The following is a 6,918-nucleotide window of genomic DNA, read 5'->3' on the forward strand; positions in this document are numbered from 1 at the left end:
GGTTCTCCTCACTGACGAAGCAAAAGTGCAAAAACAGGAAACGCCACTGGCATCTTAATAAAATCAAAATAAAACCTCTAGCCTCATTTCCTGAATGAGGGCTCTAACGCTCAAAAACAAGCTTAAAAAAGCTTATTTATTCATAGATTCAGGGTCACCTGGTCCAGCCCTAACTATATGCTTTAGCAAAAAGGAAAGTTTGAAGCCTAATCTTGAGATAGAGATAGTGTCTGTCTCCTGAATCCAAACTGGAAGCTGGTTCCACAGAAGAGGGGCCTGAAAACTGAAGGCTCTGCCTCCCATTCTACTTTTAAATACTCTAGGAACAACAAGTAGGCCTGCAGAGCGAGAGCGAAGTGCTCTAATAGGGTGATATGGTACTACAAGGTCAGGGCTGGACCAGGTGACCCTGAATCCTCCCTTAGTTATGCTGTAATAGACGTAGGCTGCTGGGGGATTCCCATGATGCATTGAGTTTTTCCTTTCCAGTCACCTTTCTCACTCACTCTGTATTAACAGACCTCTCTGCATTGAATCATATCTGTTATTAACCTCTGTCTCTCTTCCACAGCATGTCTTTATCCTGTCTTCCTTCTCTCACCCCAACCGGTCGCAGCAGATGGCCCCGCCCCTCCCTGAGCCTGGTTCTGTCAGAGGTTTCTTCCTGTTAAAAGGGAGTTTTTCCTTCCCACTGTCGCCAAAGTGCTTGCTCATAGGGGGTCATAAGATTGTTGGGTTTTTCTCTGTATCTATGAAGCGCCTTGAGGCGAATTTTGTTGTGATTTGGTGCTATATAAATAAAATTGAATTGAATTGAAAACCTCCAACTGTTGGTTTTCTTCTACAGCCCTCATGACTGCCCAATGAGACCTAAGTGCAAGATGCCAAATACTGTACACTAACACAAACATCCATTAGGATTGTATAATATGCAGCAAAATAAATGAAGAACCACTTCGATTCCTCATTGTTGCACAATAAATTAGTCACAATCATAAACATTGAACTCAATGCCCTGTGGCAGGGAAATTATCAAATGACCAAACACTCCCATTTTTTTTTATTCAGTGGCAATGTTTGTAAGTGTGTGTGCGAGAGAGAGAGAGGGGAACATTTTATGAATGTCATATTTCTACAATATCATTTTTATGACCGGTAAACTGTAAAAGTAGAGGTTCAACCACTGTTCATTTTATGCACCTGTTTTACTATATAATTGTAAGATTAAAGTGAAAAAAAGAAAGAAAGCATTTACATGTACACATGTGAATGTGTGCGTGGTGACAAAGACAAGGCAGTGTGACAGGCCACAGGGCAGCTAGGGGCTGAGGGGGTGGTGCTCAGGAGCCTCGGTAAAGATTTGACAGGCTGGAAAAAACCCTCCGCAGCACATCAGGATGGAAACTCGTGCTGACAAAAAAGACTTGCGCAGGAACCAAGCCAAACAGTCAGTTCTGCTATTCCCAGCACAAACATGCCACATTGCCTTGACACACTAGGCTTTCCTCTTTGTTGGCATCTGCGCTAAAAACTTTTTTCCTTCTTTTAGAACAGAGGGAGGAAGGAAGCAAACACGGAGTACTGGACATAAAGTCAGCACACATAGCAGCAATAAGTTTAATACCCAAAAGTGTGATTTGATACCAGCTTTGTGTTTCTGAGAAGCCTGATTGAGCCATTGTTCTCATTTGATTGAATGTTAGTCTCAGTAATGCTAACAGAATCACCCCAAACCGATCCCTGCACTGGAGAGTCTATTTACAAATGATGTGTGATATTTTACTGTTACATAATTTATCATTTATCAAATTGGTCATAGTCTTACATGTCATGGCACCAGTCTGTTGCAACAATGCAAGTGGACAGCTGCGCTGTTGACATGAACAATTAACGGTGCTGAGTACACCGCTAATACTATTTGGAAGGAGACCTGTGATCATGACGGGTGCAGCACAGAGCTTAAAGGGGGAAATATAACCATCTGTCCTGCTGTCATCATGGTCAATACGAGTTTCTTTGGCAATAAGACGGAAAGGTTTGGTCCCAGTGGGAATACCATATCATGTGTTTTACTTGTTGAACTAATATTTCCACCACAGTGTAACAGTACCAGAAGCTGTTCAACTCAATTCAAATTTATTTAGCACCAAATCACAACTGGAGTTACCTCAATGAGCTTTGATGTTGTAAGGTGAAGCCAAAAGTTGTTCCCAGTGGCAATAACAAAGTTGCAGGAATCGCACTATTTGTAAGAAAAAGTGGTGGACATGTTACTTTAAAGTAGATATTGAAGTAGAAATAGGAATAGAATTTTATTCCCGTTATTGTCACTGAAACAGCACTTCTTCAATGAAATTAGGAGTGCTGCTCCACCATCTGGTGGATACAAGAGACACAATCACAACATTCACACAAATGTAAACTGATATAATATATAATAAGTAACACGAAAAAATGAGCATCTCTTAAAATGGATACTGTACAGTGTACGATAGTGTTGAGATGGATCAAAGTGGCTCCAAACTCTAAGTCTGGATGAATGACCTGCCTGATGGTGGCAACTGGAAGGGATTATGGCCGGGGTGTGATGAGTCCTTTATAATGTTTGTGTCTCTGTGAGGTGGGCAATATTATCCAATTTGAGCAGTGAGTAGCCAAATTACTTTTCAGCAGAACACATGACAATGTCAGGGAGCACTGTGTGTGAGCTGTGGACTCAGGGAACAGACCGATGGACAGGAGAGGGGGAGGGAGTGAGGGACAAGAGAGGATGAGAGACACATACACTGGGACACACCCACAAAGACGTGACTGGGAAAACAGGCAAGTAAGACTGGAGACAAGAGACTTTACAGGAGATGCTGGGGAGGACAGACAGAGGCAAGACCCAGACAACCAGGACACGAAAGGCAAAAGACTAAATGAACAAGTACCTAAGAACTAGAAACACAAACCATGAAACAAAGAGCCACAAGAAAATTAAACTGCACTGTAAACCCCAACAGTCTGACTTATAGAGTTTGTGGCTATAACAATTGAAATTCCTCACAAAGTTGAAAGAACTTAAAACTTTTGTTCGGTTAATGATTCAAACAGTTATAATTGTACATGGCTTAGAAGTTAAGAGTAAATACTGCTTTCTTAATTATGATTTTTGAGTAAATGTTTTTTTTCCCCGAGCTCTGCATGTGGACGTCATGACGTTTTCTCTCCAACCTGAACGACGTTGACAGAAAATTCTGTTCAATATGGCTGCCCTTCTCGAGCGACTGGAGAACACATTTGGAGAAACTTGTAAGTAAGACGGAACCTTCGTTATGTTTATTTTTTCCGTAAAAAAGCAAGTATATTAATATGTTGCAGCCAATAACTTGTTTTCGAATGCGCTGTTGTGTTAAAAAGCACAGACCCAGGTGGTGAATAGTTGTTCGCGCTCTTTTTCAAACATAGATTATGTCGTCAGTTTTACAGTTTTAACCGATTAAAACAGTTTTACTAAGAATCACACATAAAGGGTCTTAGTGATATTTTAACGACCCCTTGCCAACGCAAGAAAGTTGGCGTTTTTACAACAACAGCCTCATTGTTCGGCAGGTTTTTTTTCTTCTCATTAGCATCATTGAAATGTGGCTTAGCTAGCAGTGGCAACTTCTATCTAAAACAATTGAAATATAGCAAGGTGTTGTATATTTAGTGTGCTAATAAGGTTTTCAATTTTATTTTTTCTTCCAAGGCTGAAGACCAAAGACAAAAAGACAGAAGAAAAAAAAAAATTCAGACTGCAATTAATTTCAGGTGGAGACAGTAAACACAGGTAAGTTGAAAGATCTATTGAAGAGACCATTCTTCATGGCCATTAAAACATTTTTAGGTTAAAAGACCTGTGTCATGAATCGCTGTGCGGCAGGCAGGAGTTGGACCCAAAATGCAGGACTCAGACGATGAACTAAAATCACAGCTTTAATTGCTGGTCACAGAAAACGAGCATACAAAACTAAACTGGGAAAATATAAACTCACAGCTTGCAGAGAGGCACACGAGGAAACACACAGCTTGAGGGACAACGCAGCACTGACTCAGAGAAACACAGGGTTTAAATACAATGGGAAGTAACGAGGGGAATGAGACACAGAAGGAGAGCACAGCTGGGAGAAATCAGAACTGACGAGACAAGGGAGCAACGTAGGATACACTCACATGAGACACAGACCTTCAAAGTAAAACAGGAATTAGCACAGATGCAAACTAGACTAGGGGAGACAGAGCAACTAAGAAACACAGAGGGCAGCTACCAAATACTCAGAACTAAACAGAATACAAGAACACCAAACTAAGACACTACACTAAAGAACAAGCTGGGACAACAAAGAGAACTAAGAACATAATACAAAAAACTCAGAGGCACAAGAAACTCAAAACACTGGGTCACTGACCCAGGACCGTGACAACCTGTTTTTTTTTTAATCATGCCCTGGCTTTGTCACACTGAATCATGTTGAAAAGATCTATTTTCATGGCTCCCCCCATTACCATTTCCTTGTACTTCTTTCTACCAGTCTATTTTATTTTGTGACATTAACATCTTAAATGTACCCCTAATTATTAATAGCTGTGTTAGTATTTATAATGCTTTTTTTTTTTATCATGTGCAGATCTACCAAGGGTCAGTGGCACAGTTCACCTTTTGTGGTAAGTTATAACACTTCATATGTGGTCACATAAGTAAGTTGTTTCATCAGTTGTTCAGTTCTTATAAAATGTTGTATAATTGTACCAAATCACTGAGGATACATCCAATGTGTAAATCACAATCAACAATTTTACTGTGATATTTGCTCGTGTTTAGAGAATCTCCATTATCTTTGTTACTGAGTTTCCATTTTTGTAGGGCCAAATTTGTATTAAAAATTAATATTTTCATATGATGTGAAATGACTCAATCATTTCTAATTTTTAGAAGAAACCATTCATTAAGTCCCTTAAGGTGAAGATTTCATATATTGATAATGATAAAATTAACACAAATTAAAAGTTTCACTGATAAACACACAATGTTTCCTTGCTTTGAACCCCATGTTCTATATAGATTACAGCTCTGATCTGGAGAACACTATTTTAAAATACTGTGTAGGGTTTTTGTCAAATGATTAAGAAACAGACTCTCTGTCACATAAGACAGAAAGGTTGTATCTTAAAAGAAAAGTCTTCAAAATTTGGTAGAGTCTGATGTCATGCAGTTTCACAAACATGTATTCTCCACAAAGAATGACACCTGAAAACTTTGCGTTAAAGGAACTTTTCTTTTCCCTTTTTAGGAGGCGCCTGATATCAACGTGAAACGCACTGCAGTACTTCGTGCCCTTCCTGTATACCTGTGGGAGGAGGACCCAGAATTCTTTTAGACATGTAATGTAAGTGTATTTTTGCATTACTTAAATTCTGCCAGTAAGATAAAATGCTATGGATTTTTTTAAATACAATTTAATACCCTAGAAGCTACCAAATTGTACAAACAAAATACCCTCTCTGTAGAAAACCCACACACACACAGGTCAGGAGCAGGGCACAGGCGTATCACAGCACTATGGCTATGCTGCAGGTGGCCCAAAAACCAGGCTGAAGTCAAGATTTAGTTTCTTTTTGAGATAAAGTCATGAAATAAAAAATTACTTTTTTTTTTTAGAAAAATAATAAAAATACAAATTATGTAATGCAAGAAGCTAACACGTTAATGTACAGTTTTTCAAAAAAGTAGAGTACCCTAACTCGTTACAAAGTAACCCACTACACTGCTGAATGTTTTGCTAGATTACAGGTCATGCTTGTCACATTCTCTCAAACTAAGCTTACTTATTTAATTGGGGCGATCGTGGCTCAAGAGTTGGCAGTTTGTCTTGTAATCAGAAGGTTGGCGGTTCGAGCCCCGGCTCCGACAGTCTCGGTCGTTGTGTCCTTGGGCAAGACACTTCACCCGTTGCCTACTGGTGGTGGTCAGAGGGCCCAGTGGCACCAGTGTCCGGCAGCCTCGCCTCTGTCAGTGCGCCCCAGGGTGGCTGTGGCTACAATGTAGCTGCCATCACCAGTGTGTGAATGTGTGGATGACTGAATGTGTAAAGCGCTTTGGGGTCCTTAGGGACTAGTAAAGCGCTATACAAATACAGGCCATTTACCATTGATACTGTGTCTATTCCAGGCGGACGCATTGGATGAGTCGACCCTCATTGACCCTCCAGTTGCCCTTCTCACTGTGGTTACCGACAGCGCTTCCCAGTCCAGTCCATTTTACTTCCTCAAGCATGGCTGTTGTGGTGAAAGGCGACTAGGTGATGCGTGATATTCCCAGATTTGCAGATGCATTTGCTTTATTGTTTGGCTTGATCTATGCTCTGCATTTAGACTACCCCAGGAAGCTGGTTCACACATTTGCCTTAGTCCAAAATATCTTCATGGGGCTTGATGACGGCAAACCCCTGAAACCCCTGGCTACATGCTCTTAAGGAATATAAGGCAATGTTTGTTAGGACACGCACTCTGTTACTGAGCACTTTGTTTGAAGCACTTTAAGCACTTTAAGTTTACTACAGGCTTTGGGTGGATTTAACTCCATCAGTTTACCTAATTTTCCTATACTTGACTGCCTTATCTGGTTATTTGGAAGCTGATCGTCTTTGTACCCATTTTAAAAAATTGTTTTTCATTTCTATTTTTAAAAAAAGTGATTAGTATTTGACTTTTTGTTTTGCATTTTTGTGTATTTTGAGAAAGATGCAATTAGGACTGATGTCGTCATTTTATAAAAAGATAAATGTTCTACACAGAATTTATAATGCTCCCTTTATGGTGCCGATGTCCATGTTAGTGGTTTTATAAAAACATTTGTGATGTTTTTAAATTTTCATGAAAAAATGTTAAATAAAC

At 39.8% G+C, this 6,918-nt stretch overlaps 1 long non-coding RNA gene across 1 annotated transcript; it reads left to right on the top strand.

Annotated features, from left to right (window-relative positions):
• The first annotated feature begins 3,220 nt into the window (after positions 1-3,220).
• Positions 3,221-6,717, top strand: LOC309706289. The gene is made up of 4 exons (XR_014276708.1): positions 3,221-3,294; positions 3,734-3,814; positions 5,316-5,411; positions 6,194-6,717. It is a non-coding gene; the product is annotated as an uncharacterized lncRNA (long non-coding RNA).
• The last annotated feature ends 201 nt before the right edge of the window (positions 6,718-6,918 follow it).

Source organism: Aulonocara stuartgranti (assembly GCF_965226115.1).
Source record: "Aulonocara stuartgranti genome assembly, chromosome: 5".
Classification (NCBI taxonomy): domain Eukaryota; kingdom Metazoa; phylum Chordata; class Actinopteri; order Cichliformes; family Cichlidae; genus Aulonocara; species Aulonocara stuartgranti.